The sequence below is a fragment of the Coenobita brevimanus genome, chromosome 74 (assembly GCF_032717465.1).
Source record: "Coenobita brevimanus isolate Jiangsu-jjx chromosome 74, ASM3271746v2, whole genome shotgun sequence".
Lineage (NCBI taxonomy): Eukaryota > Metazoa > Arthropoda > Malacostraca > Decapoda > Coenobitidae > Coenobita > Coenobita brevimanus.
The window spans coordinates 16653765-16671605 of NC_137027.1; the positions used below are offsets into that span (position 1 = coordinate 16653765).

The 17841-nt window shown below is 44.7% G+C and overlaps 1 long non-coding RNA gene and 1 other non-coding gene across 2 annotated transcripts in view; one reads left to right on the forward strand and one right to left on the reverse strand.

The window, feature by feature from the left end:
* LOC145407757 (uncharacterized) overlaps positions 1–17841 on the reverse strand; it is a 123794-nt gene that overhangs the window by 59182 nt on the left and 46771 nt on the right. The window lies entirely within an intron of this gene.
* LOC145407949 (5S ribosomal RNA) lies at positions 14854–14972 on the forward strand. Its single transcript, XR_013898843.1, has one exon. It is a non-coding gene; the product is annotated as a 5S ribosomal RNA (ribosomal RNA).

Sequence of the window (17841 nt, forward strand, 5' to 3'; positions counted from 1 at the left end):
CAAAGGATAGTCGAGGAGGCCAGGGAAGCAACGGGGGGAGAGGAGTATAAGACAGAGGCTGCAGGGACGATAATGGAACAAAGAGAGGAGGAGAGGGCTGAATCTGGGCTGCAAGAATGCTTAGAAAAGTGGCCTGCAGTTGAAGGCAGACTGGCTGAGGTACATGAGAACGTATGCATGAGAGTCCTCATACCAACTCTGCAAACCCTGCAAGAACAGAACAGGGCAATCCATGATCGCTTGATACAGTTGGAGAACTTGATGGGAATGGATAGGAGGAACAAGATGAGCTTGAGGTCACAGATGCAGTCAGAGACTGCAGTGGTACACAAAGGACCGGCAAAGAGGCCAAGATATAGGGATGGCACGGGAGACAAACAAATGTTGGAGACTAGGGGAACCCAGCGGGGGGAGCAGGAACAGATGCAAGAGGCCACGACTCTACATCAAGAAGAGTCAACAGTTAGTGGACAAAAGCCAGGGTGGCAGATGTCAGGGAATCCGAAACTGACTAGATCAGGAACAGAGGAGCTGACATGCGCTACCCCTATGGGCATGGATGTGATAGCTTCCAGCTTGAAGAAATTGACTGCCACCATGAGGTTGCCACAGACCCAACTACCAACCTTCGAAGGGAATAACTGGAGGGAGTATTGGTAGTTCATTCGAACAACACATAGGGAGGGCTGCAGTCCCAGAGGAATATAAGCTGCAGATGCTCATGCAAGTATGTGCAGTGCCTGTCAGGAACATGCTACAAACATGCAACTATTTGAACCCAAGAGAGGGTTATGAGAAGGCGATGGCCATATTGCAGGATAGATACGGAGACAGACATCAGTACATCCGAGATTTTGTGGAAGGAATACTTGAAGGGCTCATGATCAAAGGTGAGGATGATGGTGGCCTTAGAAATTCGCCGATGAGTTGGGGTCATTTATTTTGAGTCTGGAGACCATCGGGTGATTGCAGGAGTTGGACATCATTCGCTCAATGCAAGTGCTGTCACGTCAGTTACCTGAGAGGGCACTTATGCGGTATGAGGACGAAACTTTTGCCCACAACAAACGATACGGGTATTATCCTGGCGTTAAATGGTTGAAAACCTTTATCTTGGAGGAGGCGGACAGAGTGTGTGTGAGGAGGAGAACCAAGGAAAGGGGAGCGACCACCAAGCGAGCCATCGAGGTTGGTGCTAGACGGAATCCAGATGGGCGTGTGATCGGCTTGGCCACCATTGGTGATGAAGAACCTGCAAATGAGAGAGACATATGTCAGCTGTGCGAGGGGCTGCACACCCTGGTGGGATGCAAGCAATTCCGTGCCATAAGAGTGGAAGAAAGGAGGGACATGGTCAGACGGCTCAAATACTGTTATGTTTGCTTGAACAATACCCACTTGGCAGCTGAGTGCCAGGCCTCTGTATGGTGTGACATAGAGGGTTGCACTGGGAAGCATTCACGATGGATACACCCGACTGCCCCCGTAAGGCAAAGACAGGAGTCCCGGTACCACTGGGAACCCAGGAAGGGAGATGGAGCAAAAACACAGATGGAGGATGAGAGGAAGCCAAGAGATGATCGTCGTCGATATATTCAGCAGGAACAGGCACATGGAAGCAAGCAGGGAGTACACCGAGCACAGCCGGAGAAGAGAAGTGCTTCCTGTGGACAGACCGACAAACATGATGAGGCAAGCATGGAGGGAACACTTAAGAGGCCCAACCTCGACAGGGGCAAGGGCAGGAACAAATGACTCACCGTTAAGGCAAGGACAACGCGGATACATGGGCAGCTTCGCAAGGTGGCGCTACCCATCATTGAGGTAAAGGCGGCTATCAAAGGCTTGGGTGCCGTAATCCAGACAAGGGCACTTTTGGACTCTGGCAGCAATCGAACCTTCTGTACGACCCAGTTGGCAAGCAGGCTGGGGGCGCCACGGAGAACCGTATGGGTAACACTAGACACTATAACTCATGTGACGGTGCAGCGAACTTAGGAGATAGACTTAGTAGTTAGCAGTGGGCGTTCCCGTAAACTGAACTGGAAGATATCGCTGTATGGAGTGATTGTCACTCAGCGACTCCCTGCAACACTGAAGGATTCAGTAGCCTCTGAACAGCACACGGCACGATGGAGTCATTTGGTGGGAATAGAGCCACTGAACAAGTACAAAGGTGAGGTGCAACTACTGACTGGTTTTGATGCTCCGCAACATTGATGCCCTTGGACATCAGGGCAGGCAGCAGTGGAGAACCCTTTGCAATAAGGACGCCACTGGGATGGACTGTCAGCAGACCTGTACGGCCTCGTGCTGAGGTGGAAGACAGACCAGATGAGGTAGGATGTGTGGCTGTAGTCGACTATAATTCCCAGCAAACACGATTGAAGGAGCAAGTGCGACAGTTTTGGGAACTGGATGCAAGTTACTTGAAGAAGGGAGATGGCCTATCCGTTAAAGACAATAGGGTGATGAAATTGTGGTCAGGCACGGCGACAAAGGTGATGGGGCACTACCAACTTCCTATACCATTCAGAAGAAATCCACCCAAGCTCCCAGATAACAAGTTAATGGCATTGAGGAAGTTAGACGGCCTGAAGAAGAGGCTGCTCAGAGACCCGCCCTTATGCCAGCGCTATGCAGAAGAAATGCAGCTGCTGTTAGATAAAGGCTACGCTGAATCGATGCCCCATAATGAACTTCACACAAGGCCTTGTGTGACCTGGTATCTGCCACACCATCTGGTGTTAAACCCAAACAAGCCCGGAAAGGTGTGTATTGTATTCAACTGTGCAGCAGTATGTGGGTCGGTGTCTTTAAACAGCCAGGTGCTACAAGGGCCTGACCTAAATAACAAACTGCTGGGGTTACTCCTCCGGTATCGCCAAGGACCAGTGGCCCTCATGGCGGACATAGAGGCTACATGTTTCACCAGGTCAAGGTAGCTCCGGAACACAGGGATGCCCTACAATTTCTTTGGTGGCCGGAAGGGGATGTACAGTGGACCCCCCTGATACTGTATACCTGATGACGGTACACCTTTTCAGTGGGGTCTGGAGTCTGTCATGTGCCTCGTATGCTTTAAAACAAACCCTCCTAGATCACAGAGATGTATGTCCTGACGACGTGGTGGATGCCCAGCAGAATTTTAAAGTGGACTACCAGCTTATCTCAATGCAGTCTGCCGACGAAGAAATAAGGTTGACAGAATAACTGCGACACGTCACCTCGCTGGGAGGCTTCAGACTCACCACGTAAGCAAGCAACAGTAAGGAAGTACTCGAATCCATTCCAGAATCAGAGAGGCATAAGGGAGTAAAGGAGATTGACATAGAACGCAAGCCTCTTCCTGTGGAACAAGCATTTGGAGTAAGGTGGGACCTAGAGAAGGAACAAATGGCAGTGGTCATCAAACGCTTTGAGCACGGGGGTCAGTTACAAAGAGGGACCTCTTGCGTGTAATCAGCTCAGGATGTGATCCACTTGGATTCCTTCCGTCATTCCTCATTCGCGCCAAGGTCATCTTCTAAGAGGAATGCAGGAGGAAGAAAGGGTGGGATGAGGCTATATCTGACAGCAATGACGTAAGGTGGCAATGGTGGCTGGCAGAATTAACTCACCTCACAGATTTCAGGATACCACGGTGCTATGACCCAAGAGGAGCAAGGGGAATGTCATTTCAATTACATTACTTCTGTGATGCTTCACAAGTGGTGTATGGAGTAGTATTATACCTGAGGATCTCAGATGGGACTGGAGATGTTCGCTGTGCCTTTGTCTATGGAAAGGCCAAGCTGACCCCGCTAAAACAGCTGACTATACCCCATTTGGAGTTATGTGCTGCCACACTGGCTGTCAAGGTTGATGAGACATTAACCCCTACACCGCAGGGTTGTTTTGGCGCTCCTTGCGTGTCCCGCAAGGATATTCGTGCTCCAACAGACTTTGTAAAAATATTTGCCAAAACTCAGTTATTAGTCCTAGAATATTATAATTACATATGCATATGGCATATACCTTCAGCTTTCTCCTGGGATGTTTGTTGAGCCTTCCTCAAGTACCATAGGACTTGTGGAGACTTCTCAAGTTGGGTAACAAAGTCTCCACTTTACATTTCCCGACACCCCGTAATATGATTACCACAGCCTGATATTATCACTAGAAACACTATTCTATGATTTTCAAATAATTTGGAATCCATACTCCAAAAAAAAACACTGTGAAAGCAATGAAAATTACGAGCACGTACGAGCTTCCCACTTGCGCTAGTTCCCTGCTGGTATTCTGTCATTTATTATTCATAAAAACACTCACACTTTATATTCCTTTTACTATATAACACATATATATATCTGCAGTCTTTATCCATAAGTTTCCTTCAGCAATAGTAGTTTATTGTCGCTGTAGGCATTCAATTTCCCTTTCAGTAAAATATGTAGAGAGCCAAGGTTTCACTTTCACTGTCATAACTTCAAGTATTTGTACTCATATTCTTATATTACTAATTATTTACATTTCTGTTTACATTTTCTATTGTATTTTCAATATTTACACTTCTATTTTACTTACACTATGTTATGCACTGTCACTTGCAGTAACTTATAAAACTATATTACACTGTTCCATCATATTTACATCCATTGCTTTCACTTGCTATTTGCACATTATTTACATTTTCCACTTGCACTTTTAGAACTCCGCAGACAAAGTTCTAAAAGTGCAAGTGGAAAATGTAAATAATGTGCAAATAACAAGTGAAAGCAATGGATGTAAATATGATGGAACAGTGTAATATAGTTTTATAAGTTTTCTCTGCGGCCACCCTTTGCGGGATTAGGGCGTCGGGCTATAGATAGATAGATAGATAGACTTTTAGAACTGCTTCAGGCTGTAGTAATAAAAAAAGCAGGTAATGCAGAGAGGAACCTGGCACTCAGCGCACTGCCAAGAGGTGCGTTTGTGCTCAGGTATGCGTCGGGTGGTATGTGCACACACCTGGCACCTGCGGATCGCAGCCTTCCTCTTGGTTGTGGCAGGCATTTGCACCAGTCTGTGCCGATCCATGTACGCCCTCTGCTCAAGTCTGTCTGGAAGTATTACAGCATGGTGCCTTGGAGCTGCTGCCGTCACCCTACCATATCTCTCAAGCAGCTGCTGAACACAAGTCCTGGCGAACAACCTCAGGGAGAAGGACGTGGGTGGCTTTACCTTCATCTTGTACAGGATGAAGGCATTCAGCATCATCATGTCAATGAGATGCAGAAAAACTTTCCTGTACCACCTAGTATTCTTCCTGAGGCAGTCGATCTCTCCAATCGTCATGTCGGACTTGTCCACCAGCCGCATGTTGATTTAATAGTCTATGACAGCATCAGGTTTCCTCACAGGGTCGCCTGTCCTACGGTCGACCTTCCCACTGTCTTTCAGTTCCCCCTTGTGTATGGTGGTGAGCATGTACACAACCCTCTTGTCATGCCACCATATCGCCAGCATCTTCTCAGACTTGCGTAGGTGCATGTCTCCTCGCTGCGAGTTTCCTGCCTCTGGGAATTTGGGGAAGTTGGCACAATTGCTCTTCACAGTGCTGCAGGAGCTGATGCCGTGCTCTGAAAGGTATTTAGCAAGTTTGGGTGCTGTATAATAGTTGTCAGTATACAGCACATGATTCCCACCAAAATACCTTTCAAGCAGCACTTTTACTGCACAGCCTGAGAAGCCAAGGGGGTGTGTTTTGTCCAGATCGACAGTGCTGGCTGAATAGATGATGAAGTCAAGGATGTACCCCGTCTTACAGTCACACAGTACAAAGAACTTGATTCCAAAGCGATGGGACTTGCTTGGAATGTACTGTACAAACCTAAGAAATCCTCTGAACAAAACCGAGGATTCGTCTAAGACAACCTTCTGAAAGGGGTGGAAGAATGACATAAACTTATCTTTCATTCTGCTCAGAATCTCCCGGATCTTCTAGAGTGGGTCGGTCTGGGAAGGTACATCGTCGTTGGCGAAGTGCAAATTTCCCATGATGTTTTGGAAGCGATCTCTGGCCATGTACTTATTGAAGGTGGGTGAGGGTAGAAAGGGGTCCATGGACCAGTATTCTTCCAACTCATGATTCTTTGAATGTGGCATGAGAAGCATAAGAGCGAAGTACACATACAGCTCCTGCACTCCCAGCACGGTCCACTGTTGCATCTTCGCTGCACCTGCACCACTTGCAGCACGTTGTGATTCGTACCTGTTTGTCTCACCACATATATGCTGCATGACTTCGTCATCGAGGAAGGCCAAAAGGAAGTCCACACACTTAGCATCCTTGTCAAGAGTGAAGGCAGGCTGTATCCCTGAGGAACTCTCGTCGAAATGAAGATGTTCAGGGACGAAATCGGATCCTTCCGTCCACATGAAGGCGTCCAGGATTCCCTGTCGTGGCGGTGTAGGGTGGGTGAGGGTGGAGGGTGGCTGTGAGGCAGACTGGGCTGTTTCAAGGTCACTCTCACTGACCCTAGGTTGCCGTGTAACACTAGCAGCCCTTACTCTACTTGCTACTCTACTTTTACGTGTCAGGGATTTACCCCTTCCCCTACGGCCTGCCTTCACTGTAGGTGCTGGTGGAGACTCCGACGACGAAGACTCAGAAGAAAATTCCGCTGAAGATGAGGAAGAACTTAGTGAAGTGGGGCTGGGGGAGCAGGGAGGTGATTTACCTCGGGACTCATGGAGGGCTGGGTCACGCAGGGCCATTGTTCCAGGGCTAACTCGCCGCCTTTTCACTCCCTTCCCAAATTCCTTCCCTTGCTGCACTAATGGCTCCTTTCCCTTGGAGCTAGGGATAACTTGGGACACTGAAGCACTCGTACTAGGAGTTTCGGTCACGATTTCCTCCCCAGGCTCATCACACAATTCACCCAAAGGATCAAAGTCGCTATCCATCATTATCATTGATAATTCTGCCAGTTCACGTTCCACTGCTGAGTCACTTAGTACTTTACTGCTTCCCACATGAGTTTTTCTAGGGGTAGAGGTCACAGGGCCCTTTGCAATGGGCGCAGAAGTAGCAGAAATGGCGGGGCGCGAGTGCGACATGGTTTCACCTCAGAGGACGACAAGGAACTGAATGACATGGCGTATATGGGCAGGCAAGGGTTGACAATTTCAATAGGATGACAGTTGCTAATTTACATGCTATGAAATGATTGGTATGAACTCTCGACAATACATAAAAAAATAGGTAGTTCCAGGTGAATGTAAATATTACTTAGGCTTCTCCCTTCCTTTCTTGTATATATTTTTATTACGAGAATAGATTATACGGCATATTTCAAGGGGAAATTAACAGCGAAAATTAGCGAACGAGTGCATGTGAGGTGTTGTCAGGTGATAATTAGCCAATTCCAGGTGTATGGCATTATCACTTACCTTATTTCTTTTTTGTATATATTATTTTGTATAAGAATAGGGCATAGGGCTTATTTCAATGGATGAAATCAGTGGAAAATTCCGGGGAAGATTTGCTTAGTGCAGCGCGACCGGGCAGGCAAGAGGAGAGGGTAATGGAGGGGAGGTAGGGAGACAGTCACGAACGGGGGAAATTGGCTAAACTGTCAACAGTGGATGGGAGTACAGATGAGATTAGGAGTGCTGACTAGTGTTGGACATTGGCAGTACTGATACAACCCACCACTTGTAAGCCCGGAAGAATTCAAAATAACACAGAATCACAAAAGTGACGTCCCGTGGTATGATCCATTGCGCCCAAAAGTCACGAAAGTGATGCCCTGTGGTTAAGGGGTTATGGCACGAGCTGTCGGTCGACGTGGTAGGGTCCGTCTTCTGGACAGAGTGTGATAGTACTAAAGTATACATGTGACACAGAGAGGTGGTTTCACACGTTCGTGGGCAATTGAGTGGCAGCCATATACGAACAATCAGAAGTGACCCAGTGGAGGTACGTGGGTTCAATACTGACCCCAGCAGATGACGCGAGCCAAGGACTGAGTTGCTATGAACCGAACGGAGGGAGTAGATGGATTGAAGGGCCAGACTTTCTCCAGCAAGAGAACAATCACTGACCGCAAGAGCCCCAACTTATACTCGACCTGAGAACGGACCCAGAGGTAAAGGGCGACGCTACAACTATGGCAATGGGGGCTAAGCAAGGAGAAGACTCGCTGGCGAGATTGTGGTCCAGATACTCATTCTGGCACAGACTGCTGCGGGGAGTTTCATGGATTAGAAGGTTTTTGTATTGGAGGCAAATGGGAGGACCAAAGCAAGCTGACAAATCAAGACTGATGGTGGGTGAGCTCTAAGCGTCTTGAGCGGCAGTGTTGGGTTGTGTACAACAGGAATATTATGAATCCGACATAAAGGACCTGAAGGAACGGGGTGTGCTTAGGAAAACAAGCCCACTGTTCCTGCTGGAGCCATACCTGGGGGAGGACGGACTCCTCCATGCTGGTGGACGGTTGGAGAGAGCTCCCTTGACGACGGACAGCAAATACCCCGTGCTGTAGCCGTGGGTCCACCACGTCATGAAGCTAATAGTAAGAGAAATCCACGAGAACAAGACTGGGCACTCAGGAAGAGAACATACACTAGCAGTAATGCGCCAGGAGTTCTGGGTGCCCAAGGGATGAAGGCTGATTGACTGGGTGTTAAAGGGGTGTCTTGTTTGTCACCAAGTCAATTAGAAGGAGTCACTGCAAAGACAAGCTAACCTCCCTGCCGACAGGGTATGTATGGTGAAGGCACTGTTCACACACACTGGAGTGGACTGCTTTGGACCATTCATCGCAAAGCAGGATAGGAAATGGGTGAAGCAGTGGGGTTGTCTGTTCACTTGTCTGAACTCAAGAGCCATACACCTGAAGATTCTTGACGGACTAGACACTGATTCTTTCCTCAATGCAATAACATGCTTCTCGGCACGGAGGGGTGTACCAGAATGCATTCGTTCTGACAATGGAACAAACATGATTAGAGCAAATAAGGAGCTCCGGGCTGCAGCTCTCAGCTGGGAGAAGAATGACAAGGTCCACAATGCACTGTTGAGGAAGGGAATTTAGTAGGAGTTCAACCCACCACATGCATCACACATGGGCGTGTCTGGGAGAGACAGATCCGGACAGTCAGGAGGATCTTGCAAGCGATAGTAGGCACGCAAGTAGACGATGAGCGACTCCACACATTCTTCTGTGAAGTGGAGGAGATAGTCAATGGAAGGCCCATCACCCTGACCTCCAATGACGTCAGCGACCTCAAAGCACTTACTCCACTGCATATTCTGCGCCCTAAGACAGTACCCCACTGCCCGTTAGGAGGTAAGGCCGAAGAGCCTGTAGGGGACATCTACCGGAAGAGTTGGAAGCAAGCACAGTTCCTACCGGACCAGTTCTAGAAGCGATGTTTGAAGGTGTACTTACCATCCTTACGACAATGCCAGAAGCAGTTCAAGCAGTTGTATAATTTCCAAGTGGGGGACTGGTATTGGTGATAGATTGGACTGTACCCCATAATCACTGGGTTCTGGGAAGACTGGTAGTGGCGAATCCCGGTGATGATGGTGTGGTGAGGCATGTCAAGGTCAGGACGTCCGCACGCAAAACCCTAACCCACCCTGCGAACAAGCTGTGTCTGCTGAAAGGGTGTGGCAAGTGAAAGTGTATATGGTATTGGTTGTAACCGACCAACAGGGGGAGTCTTACCACATCTAACGCAGTAGAGAGAGAGAGAGAGAGAGAGAGAGAGTGTAGGAGAGAGAGAGAGAGAGGCACCAGGATGCTTACACAGTGTTTATATGCATATCCAGTCGCGTAAGCATAACATCAATTAGTCTGTCAACAAAGAACACCAGGCCTTAGAATAGATGCTATGGGCGAGTGTGGGGGCAGTGTGTGGGTAGTCAGGGACGAGTGAGGGACAAGGTGACGTCCATACCTTGGATTTACTAGATGGAGACTCCAAAAAGGTGGAGTTCAAGCGCGATGTGAGACTCCACGACCATCCTGTGAAGGTGTTTATGCTGTGAGAATATTATGCCTGTGAGGGACTAGTGTTGTGTACTTCACACCCCTACCCACACACTGATACTGTAAGATGAAAATTGGACCCGCCAGAAGTGAGTTGCCCTTGCTTACTTTTAAGAATGCTTATTGATCTGCACGTGGTTGATGTCATGACGTAACCCGATAATAAATGTAGAAAAATAAGGACAAGAATTAAAGCAATATGTGCATATGAAGTAAACTTTGGTAAATTGTAATTATGTGTATGACCAAGTGTTGTAACTATGACGAGTGATGCCATTATAGCATACTGAGAGAGTAAAATTGCAATTCCAGGTATGACCAAATAAATAGTCGAGCCCAGCTGGGCGGGTTTCATTACCCTGTTTCCCCCTCCAAGAATGCAGGCAGCTACAATCATATTGCATCTCTCGTAAGATCTGCTTCCAAGAGATTACATGTGCTAAGCCGACTCCATACCTTCTTTACCCCAGCACAATTGTTGACTTCATACACAGGTTTTATTCGCCCCTGTTTAGAGAACAACTCTCGTGTGGGGAGGCTCCCCATATACAGCTCTTCTCAACAGGATGGAGTCAAAGGCTTTTCATCTCATCAACTCTCCTCCTCTTACTGGCTCCCTTCAACCTCTGTCTCTTTGTCGCACTGTTGCATCTTTATCTCTTTTCTATCGCTGCTTCAATGGTCACTGCTCCTCTGAACTGTCTTCTTGCATCCCTCCACCTCTACGACGGGTGTGCAGCACAACAAACTCTCATCCCTTTTCTGTCCAACTCTCTAATGCAAGAGTTAACCATTACTCCCAGTCTTTCATTTATGCAACAGGTCAACTCTGGAACTGTCTCCCTCTGTCTGTATTTCCTACTTCCTATGATCTCCAGTCTTTCAAACGCAGTGTGTCCAGGCATCTCGAAATGAATGGATCATGAATTTGGCTCTCTTTTGTATTGTTTTTCTTTTTTCTTGGAAGGAGCAGTTTGTGGGCTCCGGCCTTTGGTTTCTTCTTTCTTGCATAAAAAAAATAAATCTTATCACAAGTTGCCGTTGTGTGGAGGTTGTGCTCAGGCACAGTGGGACATAGTCCTGTGGTGTTATCATAATAACACTGCAAGCCTCAAGATTTTTCACAAGCACAAAGTCATAATTACTGAAGATTCAAAGTGTGATACAGCAAGCTGGTATAACACTAAAAAGAGATACTGTCGGTGCAATTATCCCTAACGACACATGCACGCCAGGCTGTTGGTGTCTCTATCCCCATTAAATTTAATGCAGACAAACAGGATGAACATGCTGATGCAGCTGTGGCATTCTAAGATAGGTGGCTAGCCTGGTTTTGAGTAGCTTAAAGGTTTGGTTTAGTGGGAGTCAGGATGGTTAAGGTCATGTGGGGGGGGGGGCTGAAAGGGACAAAAGCCCCAACTAGGTACCCACTTTTGGTATTGTCGTTCTTTTTATATTCTTTTTTTTTTTTTTTTTTTTTTTTTTTTTAGTGGGTCTATGTGTGCTTCACTCAATTTTTTTCAGTCATTTCTGTTGGAAATTCTTTATAATTTCCACTGTGGAAGGGGGGGGGGAGCAAAACAGCAAAATAAAGCAGCTCTGATAATATTCCCATTAAAAACTTGAAACACATGGAAATTTTTCACTGAAAGCAATAATAAAAGAAAAAACTAGGGTGAGATTAAAAAAATAAAAAAAGAAAAAGAAAAAAAAAAGTTAGGTTTTATCTGCTTGGTTGGCTAAGAATAGATTAGTCTAGTTACAGTAGGGTATATCAAGTGCTGGAGGTGGGTCAGGAGCTAGCTTTGTGGCTAGGGTAAGGAGTAGTGATAGTCCGAATATTTGCCTTCGCATTTGCATATATTTGCATATTTTTTCGATATTCACATTTGTATGTTGTCATGCAAATATTTTGCGAATATTAATAATGTATTTTTATAAAGTTTACAGAAAATCAAACAATGTAAAAGCATGAGTTGAACAAGTGTTCTAGGCTAGTGTTCTCAACTAAGCAACTGTGCCAAGCTAGCTAGGGCTGCTTGCTGCATCACGCAGTGTTGTCAGATTCCCAGAAAAGTCTGGTTTTCTCCAGGTTTTTTTTCGTAATGACAGATTTTCAAAATTTCTCATTAAAAAGTGAGTAATGTCCATATTTTCGCTCATATCTACAAAAAGTACTCAGAATCGCAAGAAATTGTATGTGTATATGTGTGTGTGTGTGTGTACCTAGCTGTATTTACCTAGCTATGACAAACAGGAAATGAGCTACGCTCGTGGGGTCCCGTCTCTGTTTCTCAGTAAGTCAAATTTAGCTTTAAACTCTAAGTTTTTAGACTGGACGATCTCTTTCTCCAGGTTATTCCACAGGTCTAGACATCTATAAGGAAAACTATATTTCCTGATCTCCTTCAAGCAGCTTGACTTCATCAGTTTCATTTCGTGTCCTCTTGTTACTCTCTTATCCCATAAAAACAGATCTTCTCTGTCAAATTTAACTACTCCCATCATGGTCTTGAACACTGCAATCATGTCGCCCCTCTCTCTCCTTTCCTCTAGGGAAGGCAAATCCAGCTTTTCCAGCCTCTCTGTAAGACGGATCTGCCAGACTGGGGACCATCTTAGTTGGTGTTCTTTGAATTCTTTCAATCTTATTTTTATCTTTCTTTTTGTGTGGGGACCACAGTACTGCTGCATATTCTAACCTGGGGTGGATCATGGCCACTATTAATTATTTCATCATCTCCTCATCCACGTAATGAAATGCTACTCTATTGTTGGTCAGAAATTTATACGTCTCTCTAACTAACAAGTTAATATGTTTTTAAGGAGACAAACTATCCATGACCAGCACTCCCAAGTCTTTCTCTTCTCTCATTTTTGTGATAGGTTCATTACCCATCATATAATTCAGTGATGGCATCTTGGTACTTTTACCCATTTCCAATATTTTATACTTCTTTGCATTGAATTTCATTTCCCACTTCTGGCTCGAATCATGTATCCTATCCAGATCCTCCTGCAGCATTTTACAGTCCTCCTCTGCCTCTACCTTCCTCAGGATCTTTACATCATCAGCAAACAGACTTGCATAACTGTTCACTCCCTTTACCATATCATTAACGTAAATCAGGAACATTACTGGCGCCAACACAGACCCCTGGGAGACTCCACTTGTTACTTTTCTCCATCCGGACATCCTGTCCTTTATTACTGTTCTCATTTGTGTCTCTAAGAAAGTCTCTCATCCATTCCAGGAGGTTTCCCTTCAGTCCTCCTATATGCTCTAGTTTCCACATTAGTCTCCTATGGTGTACCTTGTCGAAGGCCTTTTCCAAATCTAAATACACACAATCCACCCAACCATCTCTCTCCTGTAGCACGTCAATTGCTCCTGAGTAAAAGCTCAAAAGATTGGAAACATATGACCTTCCACTTCTGAATCCAAACTGACTATTAGTCAAGATATTCATCTCTTCCAGATATTTCATCCATCTATCTTTCAGGATTCTCTTGCACAATTTTGCGACCATGCCGGAAAGGGACCCCTGAATTATAATTCAGGGGTTCTTCCTTGTTTCCTCCCTCATAAATTGGTACCACATTTGCCCTTTTCCATTCTTGAGGCACTTTCCCCTCTTCCAGAGAACACACAATTAAACCGTGAATCTTATCCGCCAGTTGTTCTCTACATTCCTTCAGTACCCAATTAGAGATTCCATCTGGTCCTGGGGCTTTCCTTACATCTTGAGTTTCCAGTAATTTATACACTTCCTGTACTTCCACTTTTATATCTTTTATCACTACACTTCTAGACACTCCCTCCCCTTCCACAAACTCCTTTTCATTAGTGAAAACTGATTGGAAACATTTGTTCATTATTTCTGCTTGCCTTGCTGCATCTTTATAGACCTGTCCTTCTACTTTCAGTTTGGTGATTCCTTCCTTTTGTTTCAATTTGCCATTGACAAATCTATAAAACAGTTTGGGTTCATCCTTACATTTATCTATTATACCTTTTTCAAAATTCCTTTCTTCCTCTCTACGTATTCTTGTGTATTAATTTCTAGTTCTTTTATATTCTTCCTTTGTTCTGTTGTTACCTCTCTTTCTCCAATTGTTCCATGCCATGTCTCTCTCTTTTTTTGCTATCATACACCTTCTATTAAACCACTCCTTTTTCCTGTTTTCTTTCCCCCTTACTCTTGGCACAAATTTTTCCACTCCCGAACTAGAGAGACCTAGAAAAATATCCCACTTCCTCTGTATCTCTCCTGTTTCTCTGAATATTTTCCAATCTGCATTTTCGAAAAATTTTCTCAATCCTGTAAAGTTTGCTTTCCCAAAGTTGTATCTTCCCTGCCTATAAAGCTCGTCTCTTGGCTCCACGTTCCCTGTTATAATCTGGAACTCAGTGACCACATGATCACTTTTTCCAATAGGACACAGACATTTCAAGGATTCTGTTACATCGGGTGCTTTGGTAAACAGTAAGTCTAGTCTTGCTGGTGTGTCCTCACCTCGGAACCATGTCTTCTTTGACCCACTGCGTCATCACATTGTTCATTGTTTTATGTAATAATATAGTGCCCCATGAAGCTTCGCTGCCTCCTGAGTCCCATTCCTCCCAGTTCACCTCTTTACAATTGAAGTCACCCATTAAAATTATATTGTTGCTTTTCTCAATCATTTTCTGTAAATAACTAGCCATGTCTGACAACATTTCCTGGTATTCATCATTACTCCATGCTCTAGTCTTAGTGGGAACATACACTACTGCCAAATCTCTCTTGTTATTCTCTCCAGTTTCTAATTTCATATTTATGCCAACGGCCATGCCACGTTGAGTACACCGCTTCCCGTCCGATCAGCGAAGTTAAGCAACGTTGGGTCTGGTTAGTACTTGGATGGGTGACCGCCTGGGAACACCAGATGCTGTTGGCATCCCTACATGTCAAGTGGGGTTGGTGGAGGATTAGTGCCCCTCCCTGTAAAACAATTAACTCTAAGCCCTTGACCACCCCGTTTGGGATACATGGCGTCTGGCAATGGAAGGATCACTTTGGCCCTGCCATCTCCCATTTCCACAGTATCTACATTTATGTCATCCTTCACTGGTATCATCACTCCTACTCCTGTTTTTTCTTTCATGTCTCTTCTCCACAGGTTGTATTTACCATCTCCCATATGAACACAAATGTCTTCTCTTAATTTGGTCTCTACAAATCACATAACATCAGGTTCATGTACCTTCAAAAAATCATTGATTTCTAGCCTTGCCAATATTTCACCATCAACATCAGTATATGCCACCTTCCAATTATTTTTGATGTTTTTTATACCCTCTTTCCTTCTTCTCTCCACCGGTACCACTTCCTTAATTTCTGACCCATGACTCTCCAATAAAACACTGTCTTCTCTTCCTCCATTCTCTGTTCGTTTTTTACCTTTGCTTCCTTTACTAACTCCTTTGGGGCTAAGATGCGAATGAATGTGTTTGAATGGATGAGTAAATGGGGAGTGTGTCGTCCTGTCTCGGCTACCTCCCTTTCCTTGGGGGAAGCAGCCTAGGTATATAGATAGATAGACTAACTCCTTTATTTTAGCTCTTTCTTCCTTATTTGCATCTCTCCTTATCCAAACATTTTTTAAGCCTTCCTTGTCTGACAATTTCCATGTTCTACTGATAATTTCATTTACTGTTGCCTGACACTTAAACGTTTCCTTCAATGGTCTTGCCCCTCCTTCCTCGTACTTTCCTAACCTAAACATCTCTTCAATCTCTTCTTGAGCTTCGTTGTTTTCCTCCACGACTACTGATATTTTTTCTTTAACTTTACTCAGTTCCCTTTCTGATCTTATTGTCATATGTTTTTCTTTAACTCCTGAACTTATTACACATTTCATCTTATCTGCTACATCCCTAACTAAAGAGTCTCTACTTCTCAGCACCATAACCACTTCCCTCTCCACCTTTTCCTTGCTTTGATGTTCTATAATCTCTATCAAATTTACATCTCCCTCTTCCTGAGTTTCTCCCACCCCTTATGTTGCTCCTTGATTTCTTTAATGTGCTTGTCCTGTAATCTTGATTTGGATTCATACTCATCTAGTTTGCTTTTCATCCTGTCTCTTTCTTCTTCCAACTTCTTATTCTCCCTCTTATGCTGTTTTATTTCATTTGAGGCTGATTCATTGCTCACTTTTAATTCAGTAACTTCTCTTTCTTGTTCGTCACTACGTGTACAAATTTTTTCCAGTTTATTTCGCAGACTTTTGATCTCATTTTCCTGCTCTATAGTCAATTCCTGTAACTCTTTAATTACTGCCCATACCTTTTTTATCTCCTGGACATTCCTCTCCACTGTTTTCTCTACACCTACTATTCTTGTTTGGTTCAACTTAATACTTCCATTTGCCACATCCTCTTCAGAAAAGTCCTCAAACTCTCTCTTGTCGATTGTAAACAATGCACCGTCCATTTCCGCCATGAATCAACCATATAGAGACTTTCTTTTTTCACTATCTTGTTCTTTTTATTTAACTACTGTCCAATGGGACCACCACTCACGCACTCATTAACATAATCACAAATAGGCTGGTCTTCTTTTCATCGCTGATTCAGCGATTATTTCCCCACGATCCAGGAGAACTTCGTCTTTGTCGGCGACCTGTGTGTGTGTGTGTATTTACCTATTTGTATTTACCTATTTGTAGTATACAGGAATTGAGCAAAGCTCGTGTTGTCCTGTCTCCATATCCACATTTATCAAGTCTACCTTTACACACATGAATGTTTTTCTCATGCACCACCTCTCTGTCTAAGTCGTTCCAAATATTTAAGTATTTACCTAATATACCTAATTGTGATATACACGGAATGTACTATGCTCGTGGGTTTCCGTCGCTGTTTCTCAATAAGTCTAATTTAGCTTTAAACTCGTTTAAGTTCCCAGACTGGACGATCTCTTTGTCCAGGCTATTCCACAAGTCAATACTTCTGTAAGGAAAGCTATATTTCTTGACATCCCTCAAGCAGCCCGACTTCTTCAATTTCACTCCACGTCCTCTTGCCGCTTTCCCATCCCACACAAACAGATCTTCCTTGTCAACTCCATCCACTCCCACCATGGTCCTGAACACCGCAATCATGTCTCCCCTCCCTCTCCCTTCCCCTAACGAAGGCAAATCCAGCCTTTCCAGCCTCTCTCTGTATGACAGGTCTGTCAGACTGGGGACCATCTTGGTTGCTGCTCCCTGCACTCTCCCAATCCTGCCCATATCTTTCTTTTTGTGTGTGTGTGTGTGTGTGTGTTGTTACCTAATTGTTCTTACCTAATTGTATCTTTATAGGAATGAGTCAAGCTCGTACTGTACCGTGTCTTAAACCATACTTATCATACATATCCTTAAATTTGTGAATTATTTTGGCACACACTATTTCATTCGGTAGTGCATTCCACTGATCAATTGCTCTGTTTGGGAAACTGAATTTCCTCACATCTTTATCACCTCTCTTCTTATGCAGTTTTTTGCAGTGTCCTCTTGCTGATGCTTCCCCATATGTTAAGTAATCATTTATGTCTATTTTCTCCTTCCCTGATATGCATTTATATAGCATTATCATGTCACCTCTTTTCCTTCTCTCCTGTAGTGTTGATAGATTCAGTTTATTTAGTCTTTCTTCGTAGCTAAGATGCCTTAAGCTTGGTATCCATCTTGTAGCAGCCCTTTGAACTTTTTCAATCTTGTCTATGTGTTTTTTGAGATGAGGACTCCAGACTATTCATGCATACTCCAGGGTTGGTCTGAT